At 41.3% G+C, this 26,014-nt stretch overlaps 1 protein-coding gene across 2 annotated transcripts in view; it reads left to right on the top strand.

The window, feature by feature from the left end:
* Positions 1-5,597: 5,597 nt before the first annotated feature.
* Positions 5,598-26,014, top strand: part of PDGFRB (platelet derived growth factor receptor beta) — a 213,194-nt gene continuing 192,777 nt past the window's right edge. For both annotated transcript variants that reach the window (XM_077474333.1, XM_077474332.1), the window contains exon 1: positions 5,598-6,112. The gene's annotated coding sequence lies outside the window, so the exon portion shown is untranslated. The remainder of the gene's footprint in view (positions 6,113-26,014) is intronic.

Below are 26,014 nucleotides of genomic sequence, written 5' to 3'. Positions count from 1 at the left end.
ACTTAGTACACAGAAAGATTGCAGTAAAGACAATTTCTGTGTTTTATCATAAAGTGTGTGATTCTCATTGGTCATTGCACTTACACTATTACCAGGTGTGCCAAGAGGGGCGGAGAACGCAAGAAACATACTTAAGCGGCTCCTGCAGGGGTATCGCTACATTTAGTTGTCCTTTAATGTGACAGCATTCGGTGGCTGCGCAGCCAATCATAAAGCACCAGTGCTATCATCTGGAAGGAAGGAGAGTGAGTCCCATGTTCCCCTCATACTGAGAGATATGGTGAGAATGTGCTGCTAAGGGGGCCCCAATTATTGTGAAACAGATTTTTTGCCTTGAATAAGAAAAGCATGGGTTTTCTTTCCTGCTAGTTAACCTGCTTGCAGTAAAGCCATTTACACCCATCAGTTCATATGTCCTGCACACGCCAACTGTCAATATGAATACCCTGCTACATCACTTGGCAGTCACCATCTACTGCTAGAGATGGTAGCAGCTGTAGGATCAAGAATGATTGTAGTTATGGCCATGCATTCTAAATCTCCATTCTTGCCATGTTCTTTATTTAGTGTGCACTCAAATAACATGACAGACGCATACCAGTCATGTGGCACGTGCCCACTATTTTCAGTCCTGTTTGAGCCATCAGTAATCTGCTCGTGGGCAAAGTGCGCTCATAGTGAGGTTTTCCGCTATTATTTCCTCTAAACAATAGTGCCCTGTTTTTGGACACTTTCTCAGTTATTGAGGTTATATCATGTATTCAAGGTTTGAAATAAGAGATTACTGTAACAAGCTAAGACAAATTACCCAGTGTGCCACCCAGCAGTCAGAACAAAGTGTCTCTGAATCAGCATTGTGATCACTGAACTATACTGTACATAACACATTGCTGGTCAACAATGGTCCTCTGTTTCAGACGGTTAACAAATAAAGCTGCATAATTGTGGAACTTGTCCTCTGAATACGCGGCTGGCATTTAATCTATAGATGACATGTCAGGGAGCGGAAAGCCTCTTACGTCTTATTTCTCTTTCTTTGAAATGAACACAAGGAAACACAATATATAAAAAGATTAGCATTATCCATAGTGAACAATCATATTACAGCTGGTCAGCTTTTCAGGAGATTGTACTTTTATTTATTCCTAAAGGGACATTGTTTATAAAGATGATAGCCAAAATGGTGAAATTTGGATGGGTTGCAGGAGGAACCTATCCCAGGATCAAACCTTGGCACATGGGGGCTAAGAGATGTTGCTAGCCCAAAGCAAATATTGAGTAAATATATGTATAGGATTTATAATGTGGCCCAAGAGAAGATTGGGCAGGCAGGCATTGTTGAGAACATGGACGCAGGCAGGGCCAGTGCTAGACTATTTTGCCCCCTAGGCAAGAACAGCTACTTGCATCCCCCCCCCCCCAAAAAAGATAAAAAAATAAAGCCACACACTGCATTCACCTCCCTTCCTTCCTCCTCTCTTCCACCTCCCTCAGGCCTACCAATCATGGTGCCTGGACCCCCTATGGTGATGGTGGTGTCAGATGATCCCTTATGGTCAAGTTGGTGTCAGGTGACCCCCATGGTTGAGGTTGTGTCAGGTGACCCCCTATGGTGGAGGTGGTGTCAGGTGAACCCCTATGGTTGAGGGTGTCAGGTGACTCCCTATGGTGGAGGTAGTGTCAGGTGACCCTTATGGTCAATTTGGTGTCAGGTAACCCCTTATGGTTGAGGTTGTGTCAGGTGACCCCCTATGGTGGAGGTGGTGTCAGATGACCCCTTATGGTCAAGTTGGTGTCAGGTGACCCCCATGGTGGAGGTGGTGTCAGGTGACCCCCTATGGTTGAGGTTGTGTCAGGTGACCCCCTATGGTTGAGGTTGTGTCAGGTGACCCCCTATGGTGGAGGTGGTGTCAGGTGACCCCCTATGGTGGAGGTATTGTCAGGTGACCTCCCAGTGTATAAATGTGAAAGAATAATAAAGTGCAATAAAGAAGTATTGAAATTAACCAATATAGCAATTGAGTCAATAGGCTGGTACAATACATATAAAATTCCAAAATGTAAAGTCAATCAACAAAAAATAAAGCAATATTGAGTGATGAAAATCCGTGCTATAACCAATAACACTCAAAGTTCATGAATGCATAAGCATTCAGTAAGAAATAGTCCACCATGAAATTTAAATCCTTGAAGTGAAGGTGAAGAAACTCATGTGAGAGAACAGTATAATATAAAAACTTCTCCCTTAATGTGCGGTCCACCACTGTAAAGTAAAATGGGCATGCTTACCAGACTCACATACTGGTGTGTATTGAGTCAAACAAGCATATGTGAGGTAATCCTTCAACCATGTCCAGCTTTATCAGATAGATGGATCACCACGTCACCGATTGAATGGAGAGGTTCCACTTTTACCAAACAGACTCCCAATGCACAGCAGACATTGATAGGAAAGGCCGCTCCTGGACATATATGTAGGGAATACGTCAGTAAAACTCCTCTGCTGCCACTTCCACCAATGTCTCATCTCTATTAGGGGGAGGTATTGTCAGGTGACCTCCTATAGTGATGGTGGTGTCAGGTGATCCCTAATGGTGGTGGTGATGTCAGGTGACCCCCAATGGTGGTGGTGGAGTCAGGTGACCCCCTGTGGTGGTGGTGTCAGATGACCTCCTATGGTGGAGGGGGTGTAGAAATAATCCTTGGTGTGATCCAGAGGTTGCAATTACCAACAGGAAGGACAGAAGTGCTCTGCTGACCTGACACTGACAGCTCCAGCACAGCTGGCTCTGGTTACTCACACACAGCCTCCTGATCCATGCGCCCGGGAAGTAGGAGGGGAAGGGACACACATCACCCGGGTCACCTTAGCTGGTGTCTGCACTGCTGCCATACAAGTCCTCCAGTGACCGGCACAGTGCATCCACCCTGGACCCCGGTTCCATGACCGGAAAATAAGGCCAGACCTGGCACACTGGACCCTACTCACCCCTCAATGGGGGAAGAAGACACTATGAATGCTGAGCCCAGCCATCCATGCCGCACGGCTCTTCAGGGGTGAAAGGTTACCACGGCCCACCTAATACTGACATCATCACCTGTGATTGGTCAGTCAGGCTTAACTGTGAATGGCAGTAATGAAGACGAGGATCATCTTCCCGTTTCTGTGGCTGCAGTGAGGTGGAAGCATGTGCATGTGCTGTGCGGGCTCTGTCCTACAGCAGCTGTTGTAGCAGTGTGCCACTAGCCAGCTGCCTAGTTTGCCTAGCGGCTGTGCCGACCCTGGCTGCAGGCAAAATAGCATTGCTGCTAGTTTTTGCTTTTACCAGAAGGTAAGAATGCATGGAACTCAGGATCTAGCAACATTAACCCAGGTTCTCACTAAGTGCGGGAATGAAATCGTGTGAGTTCAGCTGAACTCGCACAATTTCTTTTTTCTTTTTTATTCTTTTTTTTTAAAAGGAATACAGAAATAAATTTACAATATGATTTCATTCCTGCATGTCAGTCCCAATTTCAGGAACAATTTCAGAGACATCTGTGCGGGTTTCTGGAAGTATCACTTTTGATGTTAAATTTAGATTTTGTTTTATTCCTTATCTTTTGACTAAAATGCCATTTTAGTTTTAGTCGTATTTTAGTCGTTTTTTTTTTTTTTTTTAGTTTTAGTCGTATTTTAGTAGACTAAAATAGTGTTCATTTTGTTGATAAAAAAAATGTCATCAATGAAATTAACACTGGTGCAGAGAAAAAAACACTTCAGATACACACAAGTCCTTCGGGAATTTTAAGTGAAAATGTTCCCTCTAAATGGTTTGACTTCAGTTGTCTTTTAAATAGCTCACAGACTTGCTTCTGAGGTACTCTGAGCTGCATTAACTTTAACATCACCTTGGATTTTCTATCGCTTTCTGTCTTGGGTTCGCCAAACATGGTGCAAATTTCTTTCCTGCAACCACAGGTAAGAAGGGGACAGGGAAATCAGCAATCGTCTTCTCCTGGCAGGAGGGGGTAGGGGCGGGCGGGGGAAGCAGTTCCCTCCTCATTGATTATTGCTAGTGGCTATAGCAGCTGCTTGCGATAATTGGAAGCAAATCTGGCAGGCTGGTTGTACCCAAGTTTATCGATCAATGTGGCTGGGTTCACACTATTGCGAATTGGATATGGGTCTCCCACATCCACTTCACAATAGCAGGAGATTGTGACCAGCTCTCTATGGAACTGGTTCACATATCTCCGCCGCGGCTCCGAAGCAAATGTGCACAGGAGCCCTGTGTGTCTTTTGGTCAGTTTCAGGTCTGAACTCTGCTGGGAGCTGGATTGAATGACTAAGGCCTTATAGGCTGAAGCGCGTCAACTGACAATCTACACTGGGGCTATTCAATAAAATGAAGACATTTTAAGAGCAACAACCGGAGTGTGGATCATTTTTTCTACAGCCGGAGTGTGAACCCAGCCTCAATTTGGTACATTAAGGTTCATTAATGGTTTAAATCTCAGCCAGTTCCTGCTGAACCGGTCGAGATTCGAACAGTGCATGGCTGACTTTGGTCATAATAGTCACCAAGAGGGGTAACGGGAGAGAATCTACCCAGCAGTAATAAAAACCGAAATAGAAAAAGCCAACACTCCATCCTAGACCTCAAAATATTATTGAAGTCAAACAACTAAAAGGGTGAAAAGAAAACATCCTCCACCAACATTTCAGGGACTCACTGGACCCCTTCGTCAAGGTGACAGATAGAGGTCTGAGCTATAATATGGAAACACCATTAGCCGAGCACTCCAACACAGTGGTGTTTGGAGTTGGGCACTGTATGGATGTGTCTACAGTAATATCGACCTGACAAGAGTTCTTACCCTTTCCCGTACTATCCAGCACTTAAAAAACAAAATGCTGGGTTTGTACCCACACTTTAAGAAACATCCAGTTTACCTTTTTAGCATCTACCCAAAACTGAAATGTTAGCTTAAAGTCGACTGAGCCCTAACTACATAGTTACATAGTAGGTGAGGTCGAAAAAAAGACACCAGTCCATCAAGTCCAACTAGAGCAGTGATTCTCAACCAGGGTTCCTCCATAGGTTGCTAGGGGTTCCTTCAGCATTGGGCAATTTTTTCCTCTCAGATAAGTTCCCACTGACTCCATTGATCTTTTTAGCTATCTGTAAGGAGGTAATTCTCCCCAATGACCACAAGTGTAAGGACCATTCTTCCCACTGACCATCACACTAATGTATCATGAGTTGTAGATTTCGAATTTTTAGCAGGGGTTCCCCCAAGACCGGAGAACTATTTCAAGGGGTCCTCTGTGTTGAAAAGGTTGAGAAAGGCTGAACTAGAGAATACAATACCCAATACCCACCATGGGTCAGCTGGTATCATCAGTAATAATACTAACTGCCTCTAATGAAACCATGAGTCAGCAGCTGGCAGCACTCATGGATTTTATAAACATCTCCTCATATCCTGAGACAAAAAAAATGAAGAAAAAAAAGGACAGGGAAAAATCAGGGAGAATTGAAAACAGATTCAGTCACACTCACACAGAGGGGAGAGCAAGGGGTGGGGAGGGACAGCACCAAAAAAAAAAAAAAAAAAAGCAGGAATAGGAACAGGGCTGGAGAAGAGCTGAAGAGTCCGACAGTACGGCTGAGGAGGCACAACTGTTTTCTTTGTCAGCTTCTTTAGATTTTCCAATCATTTTCAGCTGCCGACAAATCACGGCACGGTAACTTTTAAGGAAAACTAAAAACTTTTTTTGTTTTTTTTTGCTGTTTAAGTTCATTTTCAATTCTGGACCAAAACAAAAAGTGAAAAAAAAAAAACATGTGAACTTTTAAGATGCTGCTTTGGCATGCTCTTCAACCCTTCCGCAAGACCTTTTCTGTTACCATCCTGGCAAAGTGATCCACTTTTTTTTTTTTTTTTTCCTTTCTCTGCCTCTTCCTGGATCTCTCTCCGTTCAATCCAGTGGAAAAGTTTGTGAAACATTCCAGCCGGTGAAGAAATTCATTCCTAAACCTCAGCGGAGAAAGTCAGACGAGACAAGGAAGAGACAGGAAGGCGTTTGTCGATGTCCCACAACGGGATCTAAAGAAAAGCCACCAAGGTAAGTCATCCTGCGAGACTGTAACATACGTCTCTGAACGCGTGACAGAAATGCACATAACTTGGCACGGCTAGCACTGACATAATGAAAATGAAATGGAAAGTTAACTATGCGAGGAGTTTGCATGTTCTCCCTGTGCTTGTGTGGGTTTTCTCCAGGTACTCTGGTTTCCTCCTACAATCCAAAAGCATGCTTAATTGCTTTCTACCTAAATTGGCTCCAGTATGTATGTGTATGTATGCATGAGAGACAGGGACCTTAGATTGTAAGCTCCTTGGGAGCAGGGACTGATGTGAAAGTACAGTATGTAAAGCACTGTTTAAATTGACAGCACTTTATAAATACCTATAAAAATAATGCTAAGATTTAATAATAGTAAATAATAATAAATATAGTAAATAATACACATAAGGGCCAATTCGCATCATTGCGCTGATTTGTGTTTTAGCGCAGCTGTTAAATGCAGATCAACAGAAGAACATCTGAAGAACAATAATTTCTAATGTGTCCTATTTATGCCATAACGCTGCCATTGCATATCAACAAACATCAAAATGTATGCCAACTGACGTCAGTGCGCATTACATGTACATGCATTTTCCATACATTTTAGCGCAAGTCAGTGTGAATTTTTGTAAAAATGAATACCTGTGATAATAATGATAACAATAATAAATACTAAATAAATAATCATTATTAATAATAATAATAATAATAATAATAATAATAATAATAATAGCAAATAATAATAATAATAGCAGAACAGCGCTGAATAGAACTGACAGCATTGCGTTCTGCTTTTTAAGTGCATCGGTCTAAAAGCGGTTTTATGCCCCATCGTGTGATTTTTTACCTACAGGTAAGCTTATAATAATTACCTGTACGTAAAATTAATATCTCCTAAATGGAGATATTAATTAGGAGATATTAGGAGATATTCATCCTTCATGCAGCCGCTGACGTCAGCAGTGCATGCGCTCTGAAGGTTCCGGCATACCGTGCCGGAACTTCAGAGCTTCTTGCTGAAATCGAGAGCTCCCACGTGCATGCGCAGGAGTGACGTCATTGCGGCTTCGGGCCACTCACAGCACCGGAGCCCACGAACTTGGAAGAAACCTGGGGAGCATGTCAGCCCCCTCAGCGGTGACTGGCGCCACTGCGGGGGCTTAGTTTTAAGGTAAGTATTTCATAATGTGCTAGTATGCATCGCATTAAAAAGCAGAACGCAATGCTGTCAGTTCTATTCAGCGCTGTTCTGCTATTATTATTATTATTTGCTATTATTATTATTATTATTATTATTATTATTATTATTAATAATGATTATTTATTTAGTATTTATTATTGTTATCATTATTATCACAGGTATTCATTTTTACAAAAATTCACACTGACTTGCGCTAAAATGTATGGAAAATGCATGTACATGTAATGCGCACTGACGTCAGTTGGCATACATTTTGATGTTTGTTGATATGCAATGGCAGCGTTATGCCTTTATCTTGCAGGTTTTTTTTTTTTAGGGAGGTTCCCCAGGGTTTACTACCGCTTTTAGACGTCATAGATGGATCAAAATTCAACCCGTTCAGCAGGAACCTGCCGAATTTCAATCCATCTATGGGCAGGCTGGTTGTATAGAAGTTGATCTCTCGATTGACTTCTGTATAACCAGCTTGTTGGAAAACGTCCGCTCGATCAGTGCCGCCAACTATAACCAACGGTGCTGATTAGTGTATTCTGACGGTGGGGAAGCCCCCCTGCTGTCAGGATACAATAGCTCTGCAGGAGGGATTCCCCAAGCCACATCAGGTGTGTGGAAGGAAATTTATTTTCTTTTGATCAACTCTCTGGTCGAACAAAAGAAAATGAATCCTGTGTGGCCTGACTTAGTGGAACTTGGAGAATCAGAGACAAAATGAACTTATTGCTCATCAGCCAATCAGATACATTGTGGATTATTTACTAAAAGGCAACTCCACTTTGCATTACAAGTGCAAACTACAAGTGCACTTGAAATTGCATTGAAAGTCTCTGTAGATCTAAGGGGTAGATCTGAAATGAGGTGAAGCTCTGCTGATTTTATCATCCAATCATGTGCAAGCTAAAATGCTGTTTTTTATTTTCCTTGCATGTCCCCCTCAGATCTGCAGGGACTGTACTTCCAAGTGCACTTTCAGTGCAATTTTAAGCTCACATTGCACTTGTAGAGCCAAATTGGAGTTGCCTTTTAGTAAATAACCCCCAATGTTTCGTTTAAATGAAAGCTGTTTTGTCTGCAACATATTTTGTATTTCTGTCCATCCAGTTCTTAGATTTACATAGCTCTGCAGCACAACACATCCGTGTCTTGTGGGGCAGGGCACGTGATTGTTTCTGTGCTGCAGTTCTTGTCTTTTTTGCCAGCCTGCGACTGGATAGTAAAAGGAGAAGCAGCAGACCGATGAGTTCATCTCTCTCATCCTGCACTCTCCTCCTATCAGCATGTTCCTCATTAGCACATGAGCTTATTTGCACCATGTGCTGCTTTTCCCTATTCCAGCCTAAGCTTTGCTGTGCAGTGGATTGCAAAAGGTTTATACCAATTCAAATTCATGTACATACATGGCTTACATTACAAGCATACCCCACTTTTAAGTACACAATGGGGTTTATTTACTAAAGCTGGAAAGTGCAAAATCAGGCTCACTTCTGCATAGAAACCAATGGGCTTCTAACCCCAGCTTGTTCAATTAAGCTTTGGTAATAAAACCTGGAAGCTGATTGGTTTCTATGCAGAAGGGAGCCTGATTTTGCACTTTCCAGCTTTAGTAAATAAACCCCATTGTGTACTTAAAAGTGGGGTATGCCTGTAGTTGCATCTGAAAAACGACATATAGGGCATACTGACACTGTGTGCAGTGATCTTTTTTTTCTGATCTGGATAACTGCGGGTCACCACTAGGGCATATAGTTTTCTATGTGTGTATAGGACTACAGAACATCTCCTCTTATCTACACTATACGGGGAAGCTCCTCTGTAGTCCAGAGCTAAGAACGATATTAACAAATAAGAGTGCAGCACAGGAAGTTATTATCTTACAAGACAGGTTGTAAGATTTCTGGCAGGATCAATGGGTATTTTTTCACATATTAAATAGACAGCAAAACACTTTTAATGGTATAGTTAGCAGACCAAAAAGGAGTAAATAAGAGATGTTTATTGTTAGGGTCAACATATACTTTAAGGCAGGGGTCTCAAACTGGCGGCCCTCCAGCTGTTGTGAAACTACAAGTCCCATGAGGCATTGCAAGGCTGACAGTTACAAGCATGACTCCCCCAGGCATGATGGGTCTTGTAGTTTCGCAACAGCTGGAGGGCCGCTAGTTTGAGACCCCTGCTTTAAGGCAAGCTGAAATGGCTAGGCTCCAGATTAGTATGATGGTTTGTTTGTAAAATTTGGATTGTATGTAAAGACGCGTTATTACATTTCACAACTTTCTGGCAATTGCAGATGTATTTTTTATATTTTTTTCAAATGCCTGAATGTCTGAAGAGGCAAACTGATAGCCCACTAGGGGAGAGAACGGAGTGGAATGTTTACAACTCTGGGCAGAAGGAGTTCTATTTAAAAAGCCAGCTGATGTCTTATGAAATTGATATTGACGGATAACTCCACCTCTATATATAAAATAGTGATCTGAAGAAACTGGAGACATAGACAAATATCATTGCAAAAATGAGTCTGTATGACTGCCATGTTTCTGCTGTTATTTTGTCAGACCAACATATTGTTTTTTCGTATCTTAAAGAGAAACTGAATTCTGGAAAAGAAAAGGCAGCCAGACAGCAAAGGACTAGTCATCTATATCGTATATAGTCTATTTGCAGTTGATCTTTTCTCTATTACTAACCTATCATGCCTTGTTCTACCCTGTGTCTCTGTGTGGAGGTGGCCATCTTGGTTGAGGCAGGGCTTCTTTAAAAAGTGCAGATCGTGTTAGATATTTTCTCTTCCTGTTCAGCACTGAGTGAGAAGTCTGGGCATACAGCCAAGACAGTTGATTGGAGGAAAGGCACACGCCCCCTCTACCCATTGGTAGAGACAGACAGAGACTTGCTGAGCTGTTTCATGAATAGTTTAGCTCTGTGCTAGTCTATTTATAGCAACCTCCCACGACACAAATTTCAGCCTGGTTTTATCTCCTGTGTTGGAGAACTTGTCAGAAGTTAATATGCTGATAACAGAAGAGTGGAGCAGGATAAAGCCACAGGACTTAGGGCTTTGAAGAGAGATAAGAAAACACTGCAGATATATGTGCCCAGCTCAAATGTCATGAATCGGGTTTACATCCACTTTAAAGGGGTTGTAAACAGATTACAACCACTTTAACCTACAGGTAAGCCTAGATTAAGGCTTACTTGTAGGTGCAAGAAATATCTCCCAAACCTAAAATGTTTAGGAGATATTTGCAGAAATATCAGCACCGATATCGGGCGCAGGTACACCGTGAGTGCCGCTTCATGCCGTTAGTGGCAGCACCAGCGCGCATGCGCGGGAGTGACATCATCGCTGCTGCGGCCAGTCACTGAATACTCAGAAGACATGCAGAGTCAACATATCGGTGATGGAGGAGGTGAACGAGGGTCCCTTCGGGGGCTTCAATCTCAGGTAAGTAATTCATAATGAGCTAGTATGCTATGCTCTGTGTCTAGCTTCTCTTTTTCATACTAATTTAGGTAGGCCAGACATTATGCAATTTTCTTTCCTTCAACCACAGGTTGAAATAAAGAAAATTGCTTGGTTTCCCCATCAACACAGCCAGTGTTGATGGGTAATACTTCCCTTCACGCTATTGTGTTCTGCCAGTAAGAAGGGCAGGGAGCCTTCCCTGCCAGCAGAATATAATGCCAATGGGTGTGATTGGGTGCAAAACCCAAAAGGCTGGTTGTACTGAAGTCAATTGATGCACTGACTTCAGTATAACCAGCATGCCCATAGACAGATCAAAATTTGTCAGATTCCTGCTGAACCAGCCACATTGTATCTGTCTATGGTTGGCTTTAGTCTTCTTTCTTGTTCCAGTAATACAGATAATGCAAGAGTAAATCCTATTGTGGATAGCTGTCACTAGGAGAGGAGGTGAGAAGAAGTCTACTAATGGGTCATAGATGTGTGCAGCCTATTGTATTAGGGTGTGCACCCCAAAGTGTAGCTACCCTGGCAGTATGATTGTGTCAGACATCTCAAAGCTTTTTGCATCTCAATAGCACACTTAAATCTGTCCAAACAAGAGTCTAGTAGACACCCCAGGTATGATAAAGTTTGAAACACAATCATAAAATATAATATAAATTAATTATAAATAACTATAAAAATAATAATATAATAATAATAAAATGAATTTCCCCATGATTCACTATCACTCAATTCTGAAATTGTTCTAATTTACTATCGTTGTTTTCTAGCTGGTCTAAAACCACTTTTTGACGTAAAGGGACACTTTTTGGTTGCCACGGACAATATCAAGTTTCCAGGCAGAAAGAACAGTATATATAATATAAAACTGCATGCGGGGCACTGGACAAAGCACTAGGGACAAAAGGGTTGTGAAATGATTCCATACAGTAATGTCATCTGTAAGATTACAGTGTACTGTATGTGTTATGTTTTGTGTACTTTTTAAATTTGCCACCGGGCTCCGTCCCAATGCATTGCGATGCTCGCAGGGAGCGGAGCCTGACACACAGAGCAGACACAGCGGGGGGGCATCGCAGGATCCTGGGGACAAGGTAAGTACACTGTACCAGGATTCTGCAATGTAATGCCAAGTGTGGCTCTGGGTTACCGCTAATGGTACTGAAATATAACCCTCAGCCACACTCGGGAATACCGCCAGGGAGGTTAAACACACATGCAAGTGTGTGTATATATATATATATATATATATATATATATATATATATATATATATATATATATATAGCAGGGCAATAGACATTGTCAGTACAGTAGAGCAGTGGACGGTGTTAGTAGAGCAGAGATTGGTGTCAGTAGTCTATCTTTATTTTTTATTTGTTTTATTAATTACCATTTTTTTTTTTTTAAATTACCACATGGGAGTGCTTAGGTGAAGTATTAGACCCCTGATGTCTCACTTTAAAACAGAGAAAGGGACTGAGGACAGAGATTCTCCAGTTCCTTTCCCTGCAGCCAAGCAGCAGGGGGAATCTGCTCAGAACAGGGTGATTAGGGTGTGCCCAGGCACACCCGGCACACCCTGTGCACACGCACATGTAATGGACACAGTTTTGGCTGGATTTGTACTTTAGGGTTTGTGTACACAGGCTTTTAAAATCAGTTAGGCTCCATTCACATTCGTGACTTTTCATAGGACTTTGGACAGCAAAGTTGCATGACATGTCACAGCCCATTCTTTTCAATGGCAACTGTTCAAATTGGTGCAACTTAAAGTCGCATCGTTGAAAAGGTGCACTACTTTAGTGTGACTTTTGTTGCAACTTTGGTCTAGAGAATGTAAAGTTGGCTAAAAGTCATGCTCCAAACCCGCCCTAGGAAATAGTGCAAGTTTGTAGACGCGCTAATGTGAATGGAGCCTTAAAGGTCAGTTTGAGATCTGGCTGAGGGGAATATACACACCATTTCATAAAATCCAATTCAAATATCCTTTGTGAATTATACTGTATTCTTCATAAACACTCCATAAATGTCTGTGTACACTGGCCCCTAAAGTGGAACTGCTATTAAAATTTACACTTCACTTAAATCAATATGAAACTCAAATCACATTAATTAATGTGTATAAAAACACTCCCGCATGTGAACGAAAGCCCAGGCAAATGATCACATGGCTTCTGCTCACCAGGAGCATGGTGGGTATTTTATGCCACTTGTGATGAAGCTCTATTGCTCTCAAACAGGAAAATGGTTAGACGACAAAGTGAAATTGTCATCAAAGTACAACCACTGTGTAGAAGGAAGCAAAGACTGATTATGTAATGAGCTAATGGCTGCCACTCTTTAAATATATAATTACAAGCTATACATAGAAACAACAGTTTAAAAATGTATAGGATTATTTATGTTATGTTGAACGCCTTCACACGCATTTCTAAGAAAAAACTTTAAAATACTTTTTTTTTTTTTTTTGTGATGTTCAAAGGGTAACCAACATCTCCTGGGTCCCCTGCAACTCTCACTGGTTCCTCCTGGTGACCTTCTCATCAGTACTATGTAATGGGTAGAGATCAGAGGGGGAAACCAGAGAGAGCTGCAGGGACCCAGAGGATTGAATGTTTGTTTCTCTTTGGGCTTCATCAGAAGAGTTTTAAGCATGTGTTTGGCAGTGCAGGCAGAAGGAAAGGTACATATGTCTGTTTTTTACAGGTATTGGACATGCTCTGGTGATGTCACCAACTGCTTCTAAAGTAAATATCTCCTAAATGGTGCATGTTGAGTCCAGCTTTAAAGTGATAGTAAAGTCTCTTATTTTTGTTTAAAAATAACAAACATGTTATACTTACCTGCTCTGTGCAGTGGTTTTGCGCAGAGCAGCCCTGATCCTCCTCTTCTTGGGTCCTTTGCAGGCGCTCCTGTCCCCTCCCTCCTGTTGAATGCCCCCACAGCAAGCAGCTTGCTATGGGGCCACCCAAGCCTTCAGACACGGAGCCGCGGCCCGGCCCTACCCCCTCTCTCTTCTCATTAATTCACTGAATTTGATTGACAGAAGCAGGAGCTGATGACGCCATGCTGCCACCTCCACCAATGAGGAGGGAGAGTCTCGGGCAGCCGAGACACTCCTGCAACATCACTGGATTGAGATGGGACTCAGGTAAGAATAAGGGGGGGGGGGGGTGCTGCACACAGAAGCTCGTTATGAAATACTTACCTTAGAATGAGGCCCCTACATCTCACCCGATCCACGTCAAGGGAGCGGACATGTTCCCTTGGCGTGTCTTCCTGGGTATCGCAGCTCCGGCGCTGTGAGTGGCCGGAAGCCTCGATGTCATCACTCCCGTGCATGTGCGCGGGAGATTTCTTCACGGCAGGGTCCGGCGTCTGCCAGGCTTTCAGCTGAGAATCCCCTGTGCGCATGCACCGCTGCGAGGGGAATTTCTCCTAAACCGTACAGGTTTAGGGGATTATTTTTTACCTACAGGTAAGCCTTATTATAGGCTTACCTGTAGGTAAAAGTTTCCAATTTTGACTATACAACCACTTTAAGTTAATCTATGCTTGTGTAAAGAACTTCTTCCACATCTTGACTGGAGTAACCCTGGAAAACAATGAACAGTTTGCATAAATTGATGGTTCTATATAAATATCTATAATCAATAAATATCTAAGAATATTAGTAAGCAGTATCCTGTATACAGAACAAGGACTAACAATTTGGACAGGTTACAGTACTAGAAATAGTCAGTCTGCCACTTTTAGACGTTAATCTTTGCAAGCTCAGAAGTGACAATGACAAACAGCGTGCCTCACAGCCTGGGAAAATGACGTCAATCAGAGCTGACAAAGGCCTGCAAATAGTTTTTTTAAATAGCACCGAAAGCCTATTACTGTTAAATGTGGGTTTGTTTGTTTCATAAATTGGACTGGTTGTATCCCGGCAACTGTTGTCTCAGCTCCCTTTGCTATCTGGAATGGTCACTTGTGTTCGGGGTGAAAAGGACACCTGTGCAAGCACTAAATGCCATCCGAGAGCGACAAAGTGCTTCCATGCTTTCCCGTAAACTGTTCCCACCCCTAATCCCACACTCAAAGAGGGAGTTTTCTGTTTATGGGTACATCTTGGGGAGGAAAATGTAATACTTCCAGCTGAGAAGAAAGATGGAAGGATTGTTTTCTGTGTGCATTACACAAGTTGTACAAGTACAACCGCAGGCCCTCTATCAGAGACCCACCTACTGCTTCTGTCACTAAACAACCATTACAATCAAGGTTTGTTTGGAGGGGGTCATTCACATCACTTTTTTGTAGCTTAATGCCCTTTAACCACGGTCGGACATTCCGACGACAAAATCCATCGCATTTTTTCTGACGGATTTTGGCCCAAACTTGTCTTGCATACACACGGTCACACAAAGTTGTCGGAATATCCGATCGTTCAGAATGAGGTGACATAAACCACGTACGATGAGACTATAAAGAGGCCAGTAGCCAATAGCTTTCGTCTCGTAATTTATTCTGAGCATGCGTGGCACTTTGTGCGTTGGAATTGTATACACACGATCGGAAATTTGTTGTCGGAAAATTTTAGATCCAGATCTCAAACTTTGTGTGTCGGAAAAAGTCAGAAGGAGCCCACACACGATCGGAATTTCCGAGAACACAATCCGATCGCACATTTTTCGTTGGAAAGTCCGACCGTGTGTACAGGGCATTACACCTTTCCACCCTTGCAATGTATTTCTGGGGACAATTGAAGATCGCTAGAAGGCAAAGAAACGACTCATCTGTCTCCATTGCGTTGTTCCCTCGCTGCCCAGATCAGCATGTCATTGCTCTAACTGGGAAGAAAGAAGGAAATAATGAGTTTTGTGTGCATTATGCAAGTTGTATGGGTACAACATAACTTTTTTGTAGCCTAAAGCCTTTTATACGAAATGATAATATCAGAGCGATCGTCCGATAATATGATCATTAGTACACAGCTTTCAAAGCCGATTATGACAGTTCATATTAAAATATCTGAAGGAACAAGCACGAAAATTTTTCTCATAAGATAACATAACAAATAATTTTCATGTAATTATTATAGCATTTGTGCGAAACAAATCAAATGACCAAGACCGCGCATGCTCAGAAAGGAAAGGATACATTACAATACAATATATTACATCACTTCTGAAGTTGTATTCTGTCTTACGAGAATTCTCCTAACTTTTAGTAACTTATTCATTTTTGATATGAGACTAGCATGCAAAAAAAAAATGGATGCTCATTCGCCTGAAATTTTCATTGTGTGTACTAGGCTTTACACCTACGCCACACTTGCAACTTATTGCTGGGAACAATTCAAGATCACTAGAAGGCAAAGAAACGACTAATCTGTTTCCATTGTGTCACTCCTTTGCTCTCGGCAAGGGAGCGATTCATAGAGAGGGAGTTTCCTGGATTTCGTCAGTCACTGGCAGATGACAACTGTAAAGTTTTGTATTTCCCATCATCTTCTCTCTCTGCAACAGTGGTCACCAGGATCATATATATATATATATATATATATATATATATATATATATATATATATATATATATATATATATATATATATATATATATATATATATATATATACACATATATATATATATATATATATATATATATATATATATATATATATATATATATATATATATATATATATATATATATATATATATACATACACATATACATATATATATATATTTATTTATTTTTACATTTTTTCTTTTTGCTTAAAGCTAAATTCTGGCCAAAATTTTTTTGACAAGTGCATGGTAAAAATAAATCTACACTAATGAAGGGTGTCTAGGCTGCAACAGTATGTACAGCTTTGTCATTTACTCACCCTGTACAGTGCATCGAGCACTGAGACTTACTATTCTAGCTGGATCCCTCAGATCATAATGGATAGCTTACCCTCTAGCTCCTCTATTTTGTAAATGATTGCATTATTTTCAAATAATGCAAGGCACGCTGTGATTGGAGTAGTTCATTTTGCTCGCCTTGCATTGGTTGGACAGAGTGTAAGACGTTTATCATACCTCCCAACCGTCCTGGATTCCGTGGGACTGTCCCGAGCTATCAAGTAAGTCTCAGCGTCCTGCTGATCGGAGCTGAAGTCCCGCAACACACTGCTGAAACAAGTTCCACCAGTGGGCTCCACGAGTCCACTCAGTGGGATATCCTCAATGAATGCAATGTGTACTTTTACACATTGCACCTAGTGTGGATTCCTGCATGCTGTGCTCTCGCTTCCCCCCCTAAGCCTCAATCTTCTCAGTCACTGGTTTCTAGGACCACCGGCATCCTAGAAACCAATGACATGTTTTGTCGCCACCCACTCTGTCACAGGACTCTTCCGCTTACTGCCTCCAACATCTCCCGACGCCTGCACCCATGGATAACAGATACCAGGCGCTACAGCTGCAGCACAGGTTAGTGTCCCTGCATACAGTGAGTGTCACCTCTACTGCTCCCCATCCCCTCCCGTGTCTGCGCTGACCATACACTGTAGGAATTCCAGGTGGTTCTTGAGGAACCAGCTGAAATTAGCTCAGTAGGTGCCCCTGACGGCTGCCTTCTGCCCAACATCCCTTGATTGAAACTGGGTGGCACATTTTTGCCTAAAAGTTTTGGGTATTTTGACTGCTGGTTGGACTTGCTGTCAAAATACAACAGGCACAGAAGGAGATTTGTCCATCCAAACTGTATAGCAAAGAGGAGCACAAAGAAATTGGTTAGTTTTTTTTTTTCTATTCAGCCTGCAGGTTGAAGGAAAGAAACTATCAGCACTGGTTATTTGGAACTGACTACATTGTAGAGCATTCGTGAAAGTGAGAATTATGCAAAACACTCATAACACTACAACTTGGGACAGACTTCATCAGTGTGAATTTTTTTTTTACAGCGCACGTCAAAAATAGTTTTATAACTAGAGTTATAAATAGCTAAATGATACAAAATTAACAATTATTAGTTAACTGCTAAATGATACAAGGAATATCTGATACAAGCAAGCGAGGTCAAATCTGCCCAACGAGAACCCAATCACCAAAACTCCTGACAGATGTTCCCTTCTTTTAAGTGAGACTAAAGGCCCGTACACACGATACGAAAATCAGATGGAAAAATGTGTATTTTCGGCTGTCTGCCGATTTACGGATCGTTAGCACGGTGCTTTCGACAGCCAATTTTGCTTTTTCATCAAGTGTGATGGGAGTCACTTTGGGAAGGGTGCACGAGAAGTCCAGTCTGATTTGTGCTAGTCAGACTCGCTGTACAGCCACACTGGAATATTGTATATATGTATATATCGTGTGTTGTCTCATGCTGTTAGACTCTTTTGCTGGGATTGTTTGGGGTGTGGTTGTATTTGTATGTGTTTTATTGTGCCTGTCTGCCTTGGAAGAAAAGTATAAAAACTGAGCCACCACCCCTGTGTCTCTCCCTGCTATACGGGAGACCCAAAGAATTTCCAGGAAGCCCTACCAAGACAATACAGGGGTTGTAGATGGGTTCTTTCAGGGCTCTGAACATCAATGTGAACTACTGGGGGTCCCGCCCGCAGAATGGACCCGCCATGTAGTAGGACTTATCGAATGATGGACCCTATCAAGAAACGTAGCTATAAGGACCTAAAACAGGCAGTACTGGACTATTACGCTGTATCGCCAGAGGCGTATTGGGCCAGGTTCTGGACTACCCCTCGGGGCACCGAGAACTCCTTTAAAATGTTTGCGCACAAGCTGTCCGTAGCATGCCGCCGATGGTTGGAAGGGGAGAAGGCCGCCTCCCCTGGGGGGATAATACAGGCTATCCTGAAGGAACAATTATTTTTACAGTGCCCCGACAGTAGGCGTGGGAGCAAAAATCTGCCACCCTAGAGGAAGCTGCAGCGCAGCCTGAGCGAATGAGGCCCTCTTGATCAACACACGATGGCAGAAGCCCCCTGCCGAGGCACCCCGAGTTATAATAAAGAGTTTGATGTTTTTAACCCTACACTGAGTTACAGTTAGTGACTGGGTGGGCTAAAGTGTCTTGGATCGTGTGATACCGAACAGAGAAAGCATTTTCGGCAGACATAGTCCTGTTGAGGACAAGGGTTCGTCACAGTCAGACAGAATCTGGATGTGCAGACTATAACATTTTGTTCGGATGGGAACTCTTTCATTATTACGTCACTTCTGGCATTGTATTCTGTTGTATGATGATTTTCGTATTGAGAGTAACCTCTTCACTTTCCACATGAGACCAGCATGCCAAAAAAACTGATGTTTGGTCGTCCGAAAATCTAAACGTGTGTATGAGGCTTTAAGAAGAAACAAAAGACAGCCTAACTTGAATTGGAAAATATAGGTCAAAACACCAAAATGCGTCAGCTGGACTTTTTTCCCCCTTACACACTGAATGAAGATAAAAGCAGAGCAAAGAACAGTAATAACTTGAAAAGTGTCCATAGAAACTATTTGAAAGTCAGTTTACTAAAGACACACCAGTGAAATGTGATTTCTAAATAGTTGCAATGGGCTATAACACTAGATACTGCTGACTAAATTAGGGGAAGATAATTTTAGGTAAATTCTATTTTAGTAAATATATATATATATATATATATATATATATATATATATATATATATATATATATATATATATATATATATATATATATACACTATTTTAAATATACAGTATACACACAATCTTTGATTTACAAACAAATTTAAAGAGACACTGTCACTTTGCTCATGCAGGGCTAAATGTCCCCAACTCCTGTTTACTCCCCTACTTAACTACTCTGTGCAATGGAATTGCACAGTGTGGACCCTTATCTCTTATTCTGGAGTCCCCCGCTGATGCTCTCCACTCTACCTCTCCTACGTATGCCCAAATTATTTTAGTAAATATAAACTGCCAAATACATGTTCTCAGCAGCTCGGCACTATATAGCAGTCTTGTGACTTCTATCAGTGTCCAGCCAAGCACTGGTTAAAGCTTGTAGGAGGAGTTTTAATTTTACTCTGACTGTTCTACGAGGCTGCATGACCCCTGACCCTTGGCCCTGTGCTGATCATATGCCCCCCCCCCCCAAAAAAAAACCTCTCTAGCAATACACACCAAACAGAGAATGTGCAGCCTTTTTACGCAATGCAGAGGATTAACCCCTTAGGAGGTTCCAGAGTGAGTACAACAAACATGCTTTAATGTATATCCAGACTGATTTTACTGTTGTGGGTTTAGTACCACTTTATCTTTGGAACAACCTTAAGTTGAAGCTTTTTATGACAGGATCTCTAAAGTAAAGCAAGGGCGATGACTTCTATCAACAGCTGGCTTTTTTCAGCACAGCTGAAATTGCTGTATGTGTGAAAAGGCAACTACAGCTCCATCTGCTGGCTGAACAGAAGGCTGCACAACATTAATCTGCAATATATCACTTTTTCCAACTAAAACATTTTTTAAATGTGTAATTTAGCTCCGATCATAATTAGTAAATAAAGAAAATATGTTCATTTATATGTAGTATAAAATAAGTCAGTTGCTGAACATCAATGAACATCAATGTATGTGATTCTGTTTTTTACAGTCGCAGTGCAAGAATGACGTCCTATTCAGAAAAATCTGATTCCTGGAATCTTGGAGTTCCCCTGCCTTTTCCATCCCTTTTATGAGCCAAAGCAATAATTATTTAAAGGTTGCATCTGTGGAATAGGCACTCATCTGGATCTGAATGCTTGCAACAGATCTATCCCAAACAGCTTTCTTATAAAAATAGAGGAAAAACAGAGCTTAAAAATGCATATAAACTACATTAATAGTATAGTATTACAAAAACAGTTGGAAAGATTTACTAAAACTGGTGCACTCAGAATCTAGTGCAGCTGTACATGGTAGCCAATCTGTTTCTAACTTCAGCTTGTTCACTTGAGCTTCAGATAAAACCTGGAAGCAGATTGGTTTCTATGCAGTAGTGAGCTTGATTTTGCGCTCTCCAGTTTTAAATGAACCCCATTGTGTTTTAGCAGACATCTTTAATGTGCATCTTAATATGTATCTAAAGTGAAGACCAAAAATTGAATATATTGCAAACACTAGTTCTTATATGAGGTGGCTGCATTCGTTTTTTTTTTTTTTGCATTTTAATTTTAACTGGTGACCATGTCAGTAACACACTTTCTGTTTTAGGGTGACACTACTCATCTACTGTACTGTAGAGCAGCACATTGGTGTAGTGGGTAGCACTCTCACCTAGCAGCAAAAAAGCGTCACTGGTTCAAATCCCAACCAAGGTTAATTGGCTTCTGTCCAAAATTGGCCCTAGTATATGCATGGGGACCTTAGATTGTGGGCTCCTTGAGGGTAGGGACCAATGTGAGTGCGCAGTGTACAGGGATGGGGGTAGACACTCATTCAAGTTGAACTGGATGGACTGTTTTTTTTATTCAACCTTAAAAACTATGAAACTATGTATGGAGAAGCATCACTTTCAGACTAGCATGTAATTCTGATTTGGACTACAGAACACCTCCTCCCTTACTCATCGCCATAACATGTGGAGCTGGGCAGGACTGATAATACCGCTCTAATATAGTAGAGACAGACAGCACAGAAAGTTAGGCGCTCATTGGATTTCTGCGAGGTCAATCACTTTTTTTTATTTTTATTGAACAGATAAAACAAAATTCTATTATTTTTAACTAACAAAAAGTTAATCTTAAGGGTTTACATAAACATTAATAAAAAATGTTGGACATTACATTTTAGTGAGCATTTTGCTGCTTCTTAAAAAATGTACCAAAACAAATGCTAAACACAACAAAGTGCGCATTAGGAACAGTGCAAAAATACCCCATTTTCATGATGCTATAGTAAATATCTAGGCCTGATAGCTATCATCAAAATGCCAATAACCAAAGTGCTTGCTTAAATAGATACACCTGTGTTCCTAGGTTTTTCCATGGTAATAGAAGAGGGTCTCACTCTTCCTAAAATATTTTTTCATGAACTGCACATTGTGGGGAATGTAATCATTTATAAAGACCTGGCACGCTATAAAAAACCCACTCGCAAAGCATCAGGGTGGACTTGCCCTTAAAAAAAACCATTTGTACATAATGTGATATTATTGAAGTTACAAGGTTTTTTTGCCCTAAATGAAATTCTTGCATCCATTGGAAGCATCATTATTATATCTAGCAATTATACTATAAATCATTTTTTTACCTAATCTGTCAGTAATATCACGTGTATGGGGTGAATTATGAGGACACCCCCACCAACACCTTTGCTACTTATCGGAATTTATGGCTCCTCTTTCCTGGAGTGTATTTTCCTGGGGATGTAATCAGGGGCAGACTGACAATTTATGGGGCCCCCGGGCAATAGGAGATTATGGGGCTCCTGGGCAATAGGAGATTATGGGCCCCCAGGCAATAGATTATGGGCGCACAGTATACACACACACACACATGCAGTATACACACACAGACACACAATATACACACACCGTATACACACACAGAATACACATACACATACTGAAAAGATACTGGAGAGGTGGGGCAGCTATAATCTTGGGATTTTTAAAAAAACACAGATTTTTACATATTATCCCTGGTTTTAATGAGGCTGGCAACCCTGATGGGGCCCCTTGATGGCATGGGGCCCTCGGGCAGTGCCTTTGTGCCCGAATGGTCAGTCCGCCCCTGGATGTAATGAATTAGACTGGAACCTTTTTTCAGTTTGGGGAAAAGTAGGTTTGATCTTCTGCCAGACCTTTATTCCTGTCTATGAGACTATTATGAGAATACCCTTACCAACACCTTTGCTACTTATCTGAATTTATGGTCCCCTCTTTCCCGGAGTGCATTTTCTGTATTGTTTTTCCTATAGAATTCCATAGGGACAGAGACCTGGTTGTCATAGCCATGCTGGAGTGAAGGATATGGAATCTATTGCAATCTTTTTTTTTTGGGGGGGGGGGGGGGGGGCACAGTCCAGCACACCGTAATGTTTACAATGTACTCCATCATCCTGTGATCTTCCTGTCCACTGGTTCCAGTTGTGATGACCAGTCCCCCAAAGTCACTTTCCATGTTGGTCTCAACTAGTCTTGTTGCTCTCCAATATCATCGGGCCTGCACTGTAACTAAAGGGACATGGCCGCTGGTAGGAGAACATCCCTGTGCTATAGAGTGGGAGACCATTGGATGTGATGGCACCAATGGCGAATTGCTGTGCACTAGCCATTTACAGTGTTTCTCAACTCCAGTCCTCAAGGCGTCCCAACAGGTCATGTTTTCAGGATTTCCCTCAGATGAAACGGCTGTGGTAATTACTAAGACAGTGAAACTGATCAAATCACCCATGCAAAATAATGGAAAGCTGGAAAACATGACCTGTTGGGGCGCCTCGAGGACTGGAGTTGAAAAACACTGCTCTAGAAAACAAAGGAATAATTTCATCATCAGCAGTGGATGGGGCAATTTTAATAATCTTGATGTGCCTGGCTTTAAATATTAACCGCTTCCCGACCACTTCACGCATATATACTGTGGCAGAAGGGCACGTACAGGCAGATTAACGTACCTGTACGTTGCCCTTTAAGAGGCAGCTTGCGAGCGCTTGTGCGCTGGGAACTCTGTGACCGCGATTGCGGGTTGCGTGGACTCAATGTCTGCAGGCATACCCACGATCATCTCATGGTGAAGAATGGGGAGGTGCTAATCTAAACAAGCATCTCACTGTTCTGTCTAATGACACTGTAGATCGGGAGCGGTGATCAGTGACGTGTCACACACAGCCCTTCCCCCCACAGTTAGAATCACTCCCTAGGACACACTTAACCCGTACAGCCCCACCTAGTGGTTAACCCCTTCAATGCCAGTGACAGTTTTACAGATGTTTCCACCATAATTTCACAGTCATGATAAAAATCGCTGATTGCCGCCATTACTAGCAAAAAAAAAAAATCTATAAAAATGCCATAAAACTATCTCCTATTTTGTAGACTCTATAACTTTTGGGCAAACCAATCAAAAAACACTTATTGCAATTTTTTTTTACCAAAAATATGTAGAAGAATACGTATCAGCCTAAACTGAGAAAAAAAAATTATATATTTTTTTGGGGATATTTATTATAGCAAAATGTAAAAAATAATGTGTTTTTTTCAAAATTGTCGCTATTTTTTTGTTTACAATGTAAAAAATAAAAACCGCAGAGGTGATCAAATACCACCAAATGAAAGCTCTATTTGTGGGAAAAAAAGGACATCAATTTTGTTTGGGAACACAATTGTCAGTTAAAGCGACGCAGTGACGAATCGCAAAAAGTGCTCTGGTCAGGAAGGTGGTAAATTGTTCAGGGGCTGAAGTGGTTAAATAATGAAAGATAGAAAATCAAGCATGTAATAAAATCTCTCCACATAAATAGGGAAACTATGGCTGGGTCTGACCACTCAATCTATCTGCAGTTAAACTGCTTTTATGATTTTAAATTATTTTTATTTTAAAAATTGTTGCTTTCTTGCAACCATGGCAATTTGGGTATAATCTCTTCACCGTATGTGTACAGAACATTCTTGGAAGTATAATTTCCTGGTAGTTGGTGGTCTGTTTTTTACTAGTCTGTAAAAAGCTTGAATTGAGATTGCAGACGTTCACTGCAATAGGAGCTTATTTTCTGTGACGTGCTCTCAATGGGGGAGATTTACTAAAACTAGTGCACACGGAATCTGGTGAAGCTGTGCATTGTAACCACTCAGCTTCCAGATTTTATTGCTAAAGCTTAATTGAACAATCGGAATTTAGAAGCTGATTGGTTACTATGCACAGCTGTACCACAATCTGTGTGTACCAGTTTTTGTAAATCTCCCCCAATGTGTTCTATAGGTTAAAGAGGAAGTAAACTCTCCCACTCTGATGCTTATTTTCATTTAGTCCATTATAATAAGTAATTATCAGACTATAGCCACTGTAATCCAGCCCAAATCGCATATTACTTACTGTTTAAAGAAACTTTAAAAAACTTGTTTCCAGGGGTTAGGCGGCGCCTTCTTAAGTATTGTTTTCTGAGTCCACAGTGGAGTGTATTTCTGCCCTTACATTGAGTACTTCCTGTACTGTTAACCAAGCCTCCTTCTCAATCCAACGTTTCTATGGCAACCCTGCTTCCCTGCTCATAGTTGACTTCCTTTATTTCATAGTATTCCGATTATCTAGTGTCTGCTTCAGCTGATAAAACTGCAGTAATGCTGTCCGATGCCTTTTTTTTATTCCATGTAATGTCACATGGTCACATGTGTAGGAAGTAGTAGTAGGAAGTAGGAAGTAGTAGGAAGTAGTAGGAAGCTCTGAGTGATTATGCAGTCTCATGGGATTTCAGTGTTGTGCTGTAGGAAGTCCTGATAATACATAGACAAGCACACAGAGTGTGCCGTAAATCATGGGAGATATGGGCATGCTCAGTGATGTCATTGTAAAGAACAAAAAGGATTACAACAATACTAAGCAAGTAAGGAGATATCTACAAGCAGTGTTCATTAGGCATTTTATATGCTGATTTACATGGGACAAAGTTGTGGGGGAGAGTTTACAACCACTTTAAAGGAATGCATTATACCAGTGCTGTATTAATACTGCTCTAATGGTAGTACTAATGACAGAGATATGTATAGCAGGATATCTGTGCTAAAAACAAATGAATAGGTATATATATAATTATATATATATATATATATATATATATATATATATATATATATATATATATATATATATATATATATATAAAATATGTGAATATTCATGCATAAAAAGCTGGTGCTGCATCCAAAAAAAAAAAAAAAAACTCCTTTCCCAGTTGAAGCATTGTACGGGGAAACGCGTCGGGTGGAGCTACAGGTCTTGACATCACCACGCACCAGCTGGCTGGCTTGAGACACGGCTGGTGTGAATACACTGAATGCCATTTTGTTTGGATGTCAGTGCCTCTGATTTTTTAAGAATACACTTCTTTTAATTCGAGTACTGCACCATCAAGCCTCTTCTTTCCATTTCATAATACATCCCACAGTTGAGTTTGCCTTGCTAAAGGCTCTGTGAGGAATATTGCAGCAGAGGAAATCCGCTACAGGAGGAGGGATCCCGTTATTGGAAGAGCCTGTGGATACATCTTGTTTTGGCCAA

Source organism: Lithobates pipiens, unplaced genomic scaffold (assembly GCF_037356315.1).
Source record: "Lithobates pipiens isolate NorthernLeopardFrog02 unplaced genomic scaffold, aLitPip1_a1.2 Scaffold_8, whole genome shotgun sequence".
NCBI classification, from domain to species: Eukaryota; Metazoa; Chordata; class Amphibia; order Anura; family Ranidae; genus Lithobates; species Lithobates pipiens.
This window is presented reverse-complemented; position numbering and strand designations above follow the sequence as displayed.